General features: G+C 48.2%; 1 pseudogene; it reads left to right on the plus strand.

Annotated features, from left to right (window-relative positions):
• Positions 1 to 919: 919 nt before the first annotated feature.
• The window catches only part of LOC147116208 (lysosomal protective protein-like), a 138,088-nt pseudogene continuing 123,918 nt past the window's right edge, over positions 920 to 15,089 (plus strand).

The raw sequence follows: 15,089 nt of genomic DNA on the forward strand, positions 1-15,089 counted from the left end.
GGATGAACTACAGAATTTGTTCATCCCTGTTTGGCATAAAAATAAAACAAAAAAGGTGACTCAACCATGGCTAACAAGAGAAATTAGGGATAGCATAAGATCCAAGGAGAGGCCATATAATTTGGCCAGAAAAAGCAGCAAACCTGAGGATTGGGTGCAGTTTAGGATTCAGCAAAGGAGGACAAAGGGATTAATTAAGAGGGGGAAAGTAGAATATGAGAGTAAGCTTTCAGGGAACATAAAAACTGACTGTAAAACTTCTATAGATATGTGAAGAGAAAAAGATTGGTGAAGTCAAGCGTAGGTCCCTTGCAGTCAGAATCAGGGGAATTTATAATGGGGAACAAAGAAATGGCAGACCAATTGAATACTTACTTTGGTTCTGTCTTTACAAAGGAGGACACAAATAATCTCCCAGAGATGTTGGGGAACATAGGGTCTAATGAGAGGGGGGAATTGAATGAAATCAGTATTTGTAGAGAAATGGTGTGAGGGAAATTGACGGTATTGAAGGCTGATAAATCGCCAGGGCCTGATAATCTACATCCTGGGGTACTTAAGGAAGTGGCCCTAGAAATAGTAGATGCATTGCTGGTCATCTTCCAAAATTCTATGGACTCTGGAACAGTTCCCATGGATTGGAGGATAGCTAATGTAACCCTGTGGCGGTCCCAACGGTTGTCCTTTACATTGAGTTACATAATTCCCTTTAACTTATTTATGTATGTATAACTTACCTAACTGTATGTACTTAACTAACTTATTTGTGTAACTTACCAGTTGGGCCGTTGCCCCTTTAATTTACCTGTTGGGCCGTTGTCCCTTTAAGAGGCGACCTAACGCGCTGACGTCACGCATCACGTGACGCATGTGCGTCGGCCGCCGACCTAACGCGCTGACGTCACGCATCACTTGACGCATGCGCACTGGCCGCTGGCCTGATTCGGGCTTCCAAGACGGCCACCGGCACAGCCCGGCCTACCGTGACTTCGGCCGCATTGGCCAGCAACCGCGACTTTGGCCGCATCAGCCAGCAGACGGGAGTGAAGTGATCCTCCACTCCCGTGGCAAGTACCGCAGCCTTAAACCCTGGCCTCAAAGCCAGCTTTCGTACTGGGGAGATGTACGATGCAACGGCGCAGGTCACGTGACCGCCTAAGCGCACGTGAACGTGCTGACGTCATGACGCGGTCACGTGACGTCGGGAATATAGAGCCGAGTGTGAGGAGGTCATGAGGCTCCCCACACGCTCCCCACGGGACTGGGAACTCAGTCCTTGTGGAGTCCCCGCTGGGACAAGGTCTACAACATGGTGCTCCAGCAGTCAGCCATCTTACCTGCTATCTTACTTACCGTAAGACCTACAACATGGTGTTCCTGCAGTCAGCCACCTTACCTGCTACCTTACCTGCTGTAATTATCCTGTGATCTACAATATGGTGCTCTTGCAGTCAGCCATCTTACCTGCTACCTTACCTGCTGTATTATCCTGTTCTGGTAAATAAACAACTTATTTATAGTTCGTCGAAGCTAAACTCTTTTATATAGTGGCGATTTACACGAACCACTACATTGGTGACCCTACGACGTGATTACGGGAGTTCATCAATTCCAACGCTACATTGGTGACCCTACAACGTGAGACTGGAGCTCATCAATTCTAAAGCTACAATTGGTGAACCCGTATCCGTGAACGATTTTCACGGTAGCACCACACGCCTGAACCTCGTCTTTACTTAAGATGACTAACGCACAACCGACGAACAACACGGAACAGCAATCGCTTAATACAGATTCTACCAAAAGGGACCCCGTTTTTGCAAAAGTCTTCGTAATGGAAGCGCAGCTTGGAGGTGAGCCTGTTTTTCATGAACAATTTCATAGAAGTAGAGCACGACCAACGGCAACAGTCGTCCACCAGCGTTACAATTGGTGGGTTTGTGAACGTTTTTCACAAACAAAGCATGCTATGGAAGCATCAGCCGTTTTGCTGTCGCTACCGCAATTCAGGGAGCCACGGACTCCCTCGTGCTTTTTGAAGCAAGAAGCTCTGTTCGCTGTGAACAGCGATGCGGTACAGACCATGCAAGTGCATACGGTCTCCGTATTCGATTCTTCTACTGCCTCACGGATCGTCTACCTCTACGCCTATAGCAACAGCAAGTATACATCTCTCCAAGCGCGGGGTACAGCATGTTCGGGCCCACAAGATCGGAGCGCACCCAGCGGGGATACCACGAGGACTCACCCCTGCAAAATACGGGGACGCACACCTCGTTCACGAGAACCCCACCCTCGTGAACACCGGTGACTCTTTTCCCGCCGCCGACGCACCAGCTTTTTAGCTTGCTACATGATTCGGTGTGAACAAAAGTGTGCCGCCCTTCCGGCTGTTTTTTTTTTCTAAATTTACAACCTGGACTGTTGCCGCCCTCCAGGCAGAGTTAACCTCTCCTGAAAGCAACAACAACCTGGACCGTTGCCGCCCTTTCTCCAGTTTTCCCTTTTGACAAATGCAAATGTCTATTGAAGCTGTATACATCAAGGACGGGTCCAACGGGCATCTTGCGGCCGCGATCAACATGTGAAAGTTGCTCTGATCATAGATCAACACAGCAACTTTTCACCCTCCGTTCTGTTCATGTCGTAGTATTATGGCACGCACTGTTTCGTGCGTTCCAGCCTCCTGAAGGTTTTGCTCACCAGTCAACGGAGACATCGCCCGCGTCCGCCCAATCTGCCCGTCACTCTGATAAGGCCTGCTGTTTCGCACGTCTCTATGGTCCTTCACCTGACGGATACGTTTTATTCACCATGACGCGCGTAAGGATCCGCTTACGAGTAGTATTTTAATACCTCGTCTACTAAGTCGAGACAGCATGACCGCTGTGACTACCAGCTCGTCAGACTATCTCATCTTTGGACTTTCGTTAAAGCGAATTCTGGGGGGGCCTGTGTGGCGGTCCCAACGGTTGTCCTTTACATTGAGTTACATAATTCCCTTTAACTTATTTATGTATGTATAACTTACCTAACTGTATGTACTTAACTAACTTATTTGTGTAACTTACCAGTTGGGCCGTTGCCCCTTTAAGAGGCGACCTAACGCGCTGACGTCACGCATCACGTGACGCATGCGCGTCGGCCGCCGACCTAACGTGTTGACGTCACGCATCACTTGACGCATGCGCACTGGCCGCCGGCCCGATTCGGGCTTCCAAGACGGCCACCGGCACAGCCCGGCCTACCGTGACTTCGGCCGCATCGGCCAGCAACCGCGACTTTGGCCGCATCAGCCAGCAGACGGGAGTGAAGTGATCCTCCACTCCCGTGGCAAGTACCGCAGCCTTACAACCCTGGCCTCAAAGCCAGCTTTCGTACTGGGGAGATGTACGATGCAACGGCGCAGGTCACGTGACCGCCTAAGCGCACGTGAACATGCTGACATCATGACGTGATCACGTGACGTCGGGAATATAGAGCCGAGTGTGAGGAGGTCATGAGGCTCCCCACACGCTCCCCACGGGACTGGGAACTCAGTCCTTGTGGAGTCCCCGCTGGGACAAGGTCTACAACATGGTGCTCCAGCAGTCAGCCATCTTACCTGCTATCTTACTTACCGTAAGACCTACAACATGGTGTTCCTGCAGTCAGCCACCTTACCTGCTACCTTACCTGCTTTAATTATCCTGTGATCTACAATATGGTGCTCTTGCAGTCAGCCATCTTACCTGCTACCTTACCTGCTGTATTATCCTGTTCTGGTAAATAAACAACTTATTTATAGTTCGTCGAAGCTAAACTCTTTTATATAGTGGCGATTTACACGAACCACTACAACCCCACTATTTAAAAAAAGAGGTAGAGAGAAAATGGGGAATTATAGACCGGTAAGTCTGACATCGGTAGTGGGGAAAATGCTAGAGACCATTATAAAAGATGTAATAGCAGAGCACTTGGAAAACACTGACAGGATCGGACAAAGTCAACATGGATTTACAAAAGGTAAATCATGCTTGACTAATCTACTGGAATTTTTTGAGGATGTAACTGCTAGAATAGACAAGGGAGAACCAGTGGATGTGATGTATTTGGACATTCAGAAGGCTTTCGATATGGTCCCGCATAAGAGATTAGCATGCAAAGTTAAAGCACACGAGATTGGGGGTAAGGTAGTGTCTTGGATAGAGAACTGGTTGGCAGACAGGAAGCAAAGAGTTGGAATAAACGGCTCTTTTTCCAAGTGGCAGGCAGTGACTAGTGGGGTACCGCAGGGATCGGTACTAGGAACCCAGCTATTCACAACATATATAAATGATCTAGATGAGGGAACTAGATGTAATATCTCCAAGTTTGCAAACGACACAAGCTGGGTGAGCGTGTGTGTTGTGAGGAGGATGCAGAGAAACTCCAGTGTGATTTGGACAGGTTGGGTGATTAGGCAGATGCATGGCAAATGCAGTATAATGTGGATAAATGCGAGGTTATCCACTTCGGTGGCAAAAACAGGAAGACAGATTATTATCTGAATGGCAATAGATTGGGAAAAGGGGAAGTGCAACAAGACCCGGGTGTCCTTGTGCACCAGTTGCTGAAGGTAAGCATACAGGTGCAGCAGGCAGTTATGTTGGCCTTCATAGCGAGAGGATTTGAGTACAGGAGCAATGATGTCTTGCTGCAGTTGTACAAGGCCTTGGTGAGACCACACCTTGAGTATTGTGTGCAGTTTTGGTCACCTTATTTGAGGAAGGGTGTTCTTGCCATGGAGAGAGTGCAGTGAAGATTCACCAGACTGATACCTGGGATGGCAGGAATTACATACGAGGAGAGATTGGGCCGATTAGGCTTATAATCGCTAGAGTTTCGAAGAATGAGAGGGGATCTCATTGAAACTTATAAAATTCTAACAGGAGTAGACAGACTAGATGCAGGAAGGATGTTCCCGATGGCGGGGGAGTCCAGAACCAGGGGTCACAGTCTAAGGATAAGGTGTAAGCCATTTAGGGCTGAGATGATGAGGAATTTCTTCACCCAGAGAGTGGTGAACCTGTGGAATTCTCTACCACAGAAGGCAGTTAAGGCAAATTCATTAAATATATTCAAGAAGGAGTTAGATATATTTCTTAAGGCTAAAGGGATCAAGGGATATGGGGAGAAAGCAGGGACAGGATACTGAATTTGGATGATCAGCCATGATCTCATTAAATGGTGGAACAGACTCGAGGGGCCGAATGGCCTACTCCTGCTCCTATCTTCTATGTTTCTATGTTTCTATTAGTCCAGGTCTCTGGATTACCAGTCCAGAAACATAACCACTCTGCTCCCATTCCCAAGAGAGAGAGAGACACAGACCCTGGACTGGAGAGAGAGACGCAGACCCTGGACTGGAGAAAGACACAGACACTGGACTGGAGAGAGACACAGACCCTGGACTGGAGAGAGAGACACAGACCCTGGACTGGAGAGAGTCACAGACCCTGGACTTGTAGAAAATAGGGGTTGTTTTGGTGTAATGGGGTTATTGTCTCTGGCCAGTCAGAAGTATCTGAGCTGCTCCAGAGCCCTGTGCAGTTTTGAATCACTCCCCTTTTTGGTTCTGACCGCCGGACTTATTTCAGTAGCGATGTAGACAAAACGAGACTCATGGTTGGGTGCAAAGAATACCAGTATTTATTGAAAATAAAGAATGAATTGAAAATAATGAATACAGCACACCTTTGCTTAATACAGCACACCTATACTTAATACAGCTCACCTTTGCTTAATACAGCACACCTATACTTAATACAGCACACCTTTGCTTAATGGGGGGGAGAAACGGACACATTGAGGGAAAATTCACTAAAATTACAATTTACAAAATTCCCCTTTTAATTCCCACCCCTTATCCCTATCTAGGTTGCCCTGTAATGGGCCAGAAAATCTATGCTCACCGGTAAACGCCTGCTCTGTGCCCCTGCGGTCTGTCCTTTTTATTCTTCACCGCCCCGAAGTAGAGATACCCCAGTAATTCAATAGTAACTGCTGGTATTCCACTTCTTTGGGCGGGCTGCTGAGCTGTTCCTCTTGTAGACAGGGCATCGGAGGCAAGGCAGCAGAGAGTGAGAGAATGGCTTCCTGAGGGGCTATCTTTATACCCCATTGGGAGCCGTTATCTTCGCGCCCAAATCTGGATGTATCTGGGCTATACAAAAGGGATCGATCTGTCCCAATTGACTGTAATGGGTTTGAATGTGTTTTCCCATTCGTTTGACTGGTTTGCGACCAGTTTGAAATGTCCCACTGAATCCTTAAGTGTTTAGTCAACAGCAGTCAAGTGCTTTGTAAACAATCCATTGTCCTGCGGTCACTGCCCAACCGCAACTGATTGACAGCTTTAATACTTAAGCCCTTGAGTCAACATTGTAGAGGGCTTGTAAACAAACAACCCTTTGTCCTGTGAGTGAAACTTCCTAAACTGCAGTTGATTGACAGTTTCAAGTACTTCAACGTATTCACACAGGCTGGTGTTTTCAAATCCTTTGTCAGCCGGCGATGGGAGAGGCTGTCTTTGTCTTCTGCCACGAGGCCTGACAGACATTTTTGATGCCCTGGGTTTTTAAGGTATTGTAATGAAATCTGTTTGTCTTGATCCTGTATTTGTTTTGCAGTCATGTATATTACCCTCCCCCACTGTGTATAGTTTCACTTCCTCTTTCCTGACTAACCTGGGAGGTTCCAGGTCTTGGCTCTTGGCTCCGCCCCTGACTTCTCTTACATAAAGGTCCCAGGATCTGTATGACTCATTCCTGTGAACCAGTCGGCGTGTTGAGATGTTAGCTCTGATCTTAGTGATTAAAAGCCAACTTGTTTAAGTCTATAACTTCTAGTTTTGTGGTTATTGAAGGCCCATCAATTTTAATCACTAAAGAATACTAGGATGGATCGACTCCTAAAACCAGAGCGTCTGGACTTGGATCCACATTCTGCTGAAGCATCAAATCAATTTGGACACTGGCTCAAATGCTTCGAACTCTTTGCGGGGGCCTCATCCGCTAGCGAAGTAGATAAACTGAGTCTACTGACTACTCGCGTAAGTCATCGGATTTATTCGTTCATCCGGGATGCCACCTCTTACATGGAGGCCATCACTATCCTGAAGGCCCAATACCAGAGGCCGGAAAACGAAGTGTACGCCAGACATCTGCTGGCTACACGCAGGCAGCGACCAGGGGAATCAATGGACGATTTCTTACAGGGCCTAAAGGACCTGGTCCGGGACTGTAACTGCAAGGCCGTGATGGCCAATGCGTACTCTGACGAATTGGTCCGCGATTCCTTCATCACGGGCCTCAAATCGAATTATATCCGGCAGAGACTGCTGGAGAAGGAGGTCCTGGACTTAAAAAAGGCAGTGGCCACTGCGCGATCGCTGGACGTGGCCCAGAAAAACACTGACTCTTATTCTTCCGGCCATGCGGCCCTCACCGCCTCGTGCGCGCCGAGGGGGCCGCCATCTTGGAATCAGCCATCTTCCCCATCCAGGTCTCAGACCAGCTCTACGCCGCCGGAGTCCCCACACAGAAGTTCACCCAGGAGTCCTACTACAGCGGCAATGTCTCGAGGCCCGAAATGCTACTTCTGCGGCCAGGCCAAGCACCCCAGACAACGATGCCCAGCGAAGGATGCTACATGCTTCAAATGTAAGAAAAAGGGGCATTTTAGCAAAGTCTGCAGGGGGAATCCGATTTCCAACTCCATCACCGCCTCGTGCGTGCCGTGCGGGCCGCCATCTTGGGATCCGCCATCTTTTCCCGACTCAACGGCCGCCCAGGGCCCAACAGTGGCTTCGATCACGGTGGATCAATCCAGGCCACACCCGTTGACAAAATCCATGATGGACATACAGGTAAACGGGAATTTAACGAAATGTTTAATTGACTGTGGGAGTACCGAGAGTTTTATCCACCCTAGCCTGGTACGGCGGCACTCATTAACGGTAACCCCTACATGGAGCAGAATTGCTATGGCTGCTAAGCCCCACACTTCAGACATTTTGGGCTACTGTGTGGTAACACTGACTGTAAAAGGCACGGACTACAAGGATTTTAAACTCCTCGTGATGCCAGAACTCTGTGTTAATGTAATCTTGGGCCTGGACTTCCAGTGCCACCACGAAAGTGTCACGCTAGCATATGGTGGGTCCCAGCCGCCACTCACAGTCTGTGGCCTATCAACCTTAAAAATCAGCCCGCCCTCTTTATTCGCTAATCTCGCTCCGAACTGTAGGCCCATAGCGACCAAAAGTAGACGGTACAGTCTGGAAGACAGACACTTTATCAAGGCGGAAGTGGACAGACTCCTGCGGGAAGGCATTATTGAATGCAGTACCAGCCCGTGGTGTGCCCAAGTAGTCATAGTTAAAAATAGCGAAAAGAAACGGATGGTAATTGACTACAGCCAGACTGTTAATATTTATACGCAGCTGGACGCCTACCCTTTACCCCGCATATCAGAAATGGTCAACCAGATTGCGCAATACCGAGTCTTCTCGACTATCGACCTCAAATCCACGTATCACCAGCTCCCCATTAGAACGGAGGACCGCCCATACACCGCCTTCGAGGCGAACGGGCGTCTCTACCATTTTCTCAGAGTGCCCTTCGGAGTAACAAATGGGGTCTCGGTCTTCCAATGCGAGATGCATGGTTGACGAGAATAAACTACAAGCTACCTACCCCTATCTGGACAATGTCACTATCTGCGGGCACAACCAGCAAGACCATGATCTAAATCTTGCGAGATTTTTAAAAACTGCCCTAAAGCTGAATCTAACCTACAACGAAGACAAATATGTCTTCAACACAACCCGTCTCTGTATCCTCGGCTGTGTGGTGGAAGATGGGGTAATTGGACCGGACCCTGACCGATTACGCCCCCTAAAGGAACTACCCCTGCCACACAATCCCAAAGCTTTAAAAAGGTGCCTGGGATTTTTTTCATATTATGCCCAATGGGTGCCCAATTACTCTGATAAGGCCCGACCCCTCATTAAATCGACGTCCTTCCCACTATCAGCTGAAGCTCGGGAGGCTTTCACCAGTATTAAACAGGACATTGAAAGGGCTGCAGTGTGTGCAGTGGACGAATGCATTCCCTTTCAAGTCGAAAGCGATGTGTCAGACTTTGCCTTAGCTGCGACCCTCAATCAGGCTGGGAGACCTGTGGCCTTCTTCTCCCGAACCCTTCAGGGACCTGAAATCAGGCACTCTTCTGTCGAGAAGGAGGCACAGGCTATAGTGGAGGCAGTGCGGCACTGGAGACACTACCTAGCCGGCAAACGTTTCACCCTGCTCACCGACCAGCGGTCGGTGGCTTTCATGTTTAATAACAAACAAAGGGGGAAAATCAAGAATGACAAAATACTCAGGTGGAGGATCGAACTATCCACATTCGACTATGATATTATGTACAGGCTGGGAGCCCTTAATGAACCCCCAGACGCCCTATCGCAGGGAATGTGTGCCAGCATTCATACGGACAAATTACAGGGTCTCCACAACGACCTCTGTCACCCAGGGGTCACCCGACTATACCATTTTGTAAAGTCCCGCAATCTGCCCCACTCCATCGAGGAGGCCAGGGCAATGACCAGAGCCTGCCGTATCTGTGCGGAATGCAAGCCTCGTTTCTACAGGCCTGACCGTGCACACCTTATCAAAGCCACACGGCCATTCGAGCGCCTAAGTCTGGACTTCAAGGGACCCCTTCCCTCTGCCGACTGTAACGTATACTTCCTCACTATCATTGATGAATATTCCCGCTTCCCCTTCGCCATTCCCTGCCCAGACATGACCAGTGCCACGGTCATCAAGTATCTCTGTAATCTATTCTGCATGTTTGGCATGCCGAACTACATACACAGCGATAGGGGGACGTCATTCATGAGTGACGAGCTGCGCCAGTTCTTGCTCTCGAAGGGGATAGCCACTAGCAGAACCACTAGCTACAACCCCCGGGGTAATGGGCAAGTGGAAAGGGAGAATGCTACTGTTTGGAAGGCTGTCACGTTAGCCTTAAAGTCAAAAGGCCTTCCGACCTCCCGCTGGCAGGAAGTCCTCCCAGACGTGCGCCACTCCATAAGGTCTCTGTTATGTACTGCCACTAACGCTACCCCTCACGAAAAGATGTTCGTTTTCCCCCGGAAATCCACCTCGGGCATATCTCTACCCGCGTGGCTGACGTCTCCGGGGACAGTACTATTGCGGAAGCACGTGAGAGGCCATAAAACGGACCCCCTTGTGGAAAAGGTACAGCTCCTCCATGCAAACCCTCAGTACGCCTATATCGAATACTCTGATGGGCGAGAGGACACTGTTTCCATTAAAGACCTCGCTCCCTCGGGGAGCGGAGAGAACGATGAGAGACTACCCGAGGAAGACCTACACCAAAAAGAGACAGGACGCCCAGAGGTATCAATACCCAACTTTAACCTGGAGGACACTGCAGATAGCCTGGAAGACACTGCGGAGGCCCGGACAGCGGAGGAACCAGAATCCACTCCCCTAGAGGCACCCCAACCGGCTTTGCGCTGATCACTGAGAACTGCAAAACCTCCTGACAGACTCACTTATACCATCTTTAAAGAAACATCACCCCGATGGACTAAATCTATAGAAGGGGTGAATGTAATGAAATCTGTTTGCCTTGATCCTGTATTCGTTTTGCACTCATCTATATTACCCTCCCCCACTGTGTATAGTTTCACTTCCTCTTTCCCGACTAACCTGGGAGGTTCCAGGTCTTGGCTCTTGGCTCCGCCCCTGACTTCTCTTACATAAAGATCCCAGGATCTGTATGACTCATTCCTGTGAACCAGTCGGCATGTTGAGATGTTAGCTCTGATCTTAGTGATTAAAAGCCAACTTGTTTAAGTCTATAACTTCTAGTTTTGTGGTTATTGAAGGCCCATCAGGTATATTCTACCCAGGTTTTCTTTAATCAAAAATATTCTTCGGGGGCTGTCGTAATTTTCCGATATTTTTGCGAATCTTACAGACTGGAGAAAGACACAGACACTGGACTGGAGAGAGTGAAACACAGACCCTGGACTGGAGAGAGACACAGACCCTGGACTGGAGAGAGAGTCACAGACCCTGGACTGGAGAGAGTCACAGACCCTGGACTGGAGAGAGACACACAGACCCTGGACTGGAGAGAGTGAAACACAGACCCTGGACTGGAGAGAGAGAAGCAGACCCTGGACTGGAGAGAGAAACAGACCCTGGACGGGAGAATCAGAGAGTGGGAGAGAAACAGACCCTGGACTGGAGAGAGTGAAACACACAGACCCTGGACTGGAGATTGAGAGAGATAGACCCTGGACTGGAGAGTGAGAGAGATAGTAGGTGGAAATGCTTTGGGGAGTCAGGATTCAGGCCACAGAATACCCAGCCTCTGACCTGCTCCTGTAGCCAGAGTATTTATGTGGCTGGTCCGTTTAATTTTCTGGTCAATGATGATCCCCAGGATGTTGATGGTGGGGAATGTGATGGTGGTAGTCCCATTGAATGTCATGGGCAGACGGTTAGACTCTCTCTTGTTGGAGATGGTCATTGCCTGGCACTTGTGTAGCACAAATGTTAGTTGCCACTTGTCAGCCTAAGCCTGAATATTGTCCCGGTCTTGTTGCATGTGGGCACGGACGGCTTCATTATCTGAGGAGTTGTTGCTCCTATCTGGAGAGAGTGCTAAACCGATGTTAAAAGATGGGATATACCGGTGTTTCAATGGGTGACTCCTGTAACATTTGCATATTGAATTATCATTGGCCCGCAGGCATCTGTAAGGAATACCTATTCTATTCACATGTGATCACATGCTGAGTTGTCATTGGCCTGTAGGCATCTGTTAGGGGTCCTAACTCCATCTTGTCCCCACTGTGCTGCTGTGAGTAAGATCAGACCTAATGCTTCATAAAAGAGTTTAAACTGTAATACTCCGTTGTCCTGCAATTTATTATTTTTGTACAAAGTGTGCAAAACAAGACATGGTGTCAGAACAGGGATTTGAAATGGACATTGTTGGAGCTCCCTTACCTCGAATGAATTGGGAATCTTTGAACTTAGCTGGAGAATGGCGCAAGTTCAAGCAACATGTGGAGTTAATGTTCTCAGGCCCGTTGAAAAGCAAAGGGGAGGAAGAAAGATGCAGTTACCTACTCCTGTGGATCGGAGAAAAAGGGAGAGACATTTTTAACACATGGCTTCTCACCGCGGTTGAAGCAAAGGTACTGAAAAGTTATTTTGACCGTTTTTAAGCATATGTGATGCCCAAGACAAATACGATATTTGCTAGGTACAAGTTTCAGAAGAAAGTACAAGGAGCTAGTGAGTCGTTTGAACAGTTCGTGACTGAGTTAAAACTGCTGGTAAAAGACTTTGGATATGCAGATAAAGATGAGATGGTCAGAGACTGCATCGTGTTTGGAATACATTCAGCTAAAGTGAGAGAGAAACTTTTGAATGTTGGGTCCGGGCTAATGCTGGACAAAGCTATGGGCATAGCTAGATCGCACGAGATAGCCTAAGCACAGTTGAAAACCATAACCGGTGCCACGAGCAGCTCACGTGAACAGACAGTGCACGCAGTTAATAGACACACACCAAAGAACACCGCCCAGAGAGCATGTTTCAGAGTTCTAAAAATGGGCGACACAGACATAAAACGCTTCAAAAACTGTGGATATTGTGGAAACAACTGGCATGGAGAAAAGGAGTATTGCCCCGCCAAAGGAAGGCAATGTACTAAATGTGGTAAACGGAACCACTTTGCTAAAGTTTGCAGGACTGTTTTCGGAAAAACAGTACACACAGTGAGTGACAGCCAAATGCCAGATAGAGAGCCAAATGCAGAGGAACTGTTTATTGATTCTGTGTCACAGAAAAAACAGATTTCAGAGACTGAGCAAGCCTTTGCCGATATTGAGATAGGAAAGCAGGGCAAAGAGCTTAAGTTTAAACCTGACACTGGATCTCAGGTTAATGTAATTCCTCTGAGTGAGTACCACAGCTTGAAGGATGAGTGTGAGCTACAGCCCACCTCATGCAGACTGAACGGCTATGGGGGTGAGCAGCGCATTGTAAAAGGCACATGCGTGATGAAATGCAAGTACAAAGAAAGCAAAATGATGTTGGACTTTTATATTGTTGACACTCGAGCACCTCCAGTGCTAGGTCTAAAGGCATGTTTAGACATGGACCTCGTCAAGCTAGTGCTATCATTGATAGCACCAGTTGAGAAGCAGACAGTCATGGAGGAGTTTGCTGATGTTTTCAAAGGAATCGGACTATTCCCAGGTGAATGCACTATTCACCTTGACCCAGCAGCAACCCCTGTGGCTTGCCCACCGAAAAGGATACCCCTTACTCTATGTAGTCACCTGAAGGAGGAGCTGCAGAGCATGGCGAATACAGAAATCATTGTCCGGGAAACAGAACCGACAGAGTGAGTCAACGCATTAGTAGTGGTTGAGAAACCACGTACAGGCAAGCTCAGAGTCTGTCTCGACCCCAGAGATTTGAACAAGGCTATCAAACGCCCTCACTACCCTCTACCAACGCTAGATGACATCACACCCAAGCTAGTGGGAGCACGTTACTTCAGTGTAATGGACACATGATCAGGATACTGGACTATCAAGCTCACGGAAGAGTCATCTAAGCTAACAACGTTCAACACACCATTTGGATGCTACCGATTTCTGCATTTACCATTTGGTCTTATCTCAGCTCAGGATGAATTCCAGTGGAAGATCAACAAAACCTATGAAGGCCTCGACGGAGTAGTCGCAATCGTAGACGACATCCTCAGCTATGGCAGGAATAGAGAGGAACATGTCAGGAACCTCCGTGCGATGCTACAAAGATCACAGGAGAAAGGTATCCGGCTCAACCCCAAGAAAAGCATAATCGGATCCACCGAGATCAGTTATTTCAGGCATCGCCTCTCAACTGATGCCATTAAGCCGGATCCAGAGAAAATCTCCGCCATCAAGAAAATGGAGCCGCTGAAGAACCGCGCAGAGCTAGAGACAGTACTAGGCATGGTTAACTACTTAGCCAAGTTTGCCCCGAGCCTCTCCGAAATCAACGCACCCATGTATCAGTTGCTCAAACAATCCAATGAGTTCCTGTGGGACAAACAACATGACACAGCATTTCAGAAAATGAAAGACCTAATCACCAGAGAACCAGGACCAGTTCTTGCCTACTTCGACTCCAACAAAGAGCTCAGACTACAAGTGGACGTGTCAAAGTACGGACTAGGTGCAGTATTACTGCAAGAAGGAAAGCCCATTGGCTACGCTTCCAGATCTCTCACAGACAGTGAAATCAACTATGCTCAAATCGAGAAAGAGCTATATGCAATTCTGTTCGGATGTAAGCATTTCCACCAGTACGTCTATGGCCGACAAGTCATTGTGGAATCCGACCACAAGCCCCTCGAGTCAATCATGAGGAAACCACTAGCTGCAGCCCCACCAAGGCTACAGAGAATGATCCTTCAGCTACAGAAGTACGACTTCACAATCATTCACCATCCAGGCAAAGACATTCCCATCGCAGACACGCTCTCCAGAAAGTCTCTTAGCTACCAGGACAGCAGCCTCAGTGAAGGTGTGGATGTGCAGGTGCACATGGTGTACAACAGCTTATCTGTGAGTGACTCAAAACTGAAGGAGATCCGAGCAGCAACAGAGAAAGATGCACAACTCACACTGCTGAGCAAAGTCATACATGAAGGATGGCCTGAGGAAAGGAGGAAATGCCCTCAGAGCATATCTGAATTCTGGAACCACAGAGACGAACTGTCACAAATCAACGGAATCATTTTCAAAGGGGAGAAAATCATCATTCCTACCAGTCTCAGTGAAGAGATGTTGACAAAAATTCATGCTGGACATATGGGCATGGAAAAATGCAAACAAAGAGCACGTGACAATATGTTTTGGCCCGGAATGTGCAAACACATTGAGGACATTGTCGGAAAATGTTCCATTTGTCGAGAACGCCGCCCATCAAATGTCAAAGAGCCCATGATACCTCACC

Source organism: Somniosus microcephalus, chromosome 6 (assembly GCF_052327205.1).
Source record: "Somniosus microcephalus isolate GS21.2 chromosome 6, FLI_Smic_1.0, whole genome shotgun sequence".
Classification (NCBI taxonomy): Eukaryota; Metazoa; Chordata; class Chondrichthyes; order Squaliformes; family Somniosidae; genus Somniosus; species Somniosus microcephalus.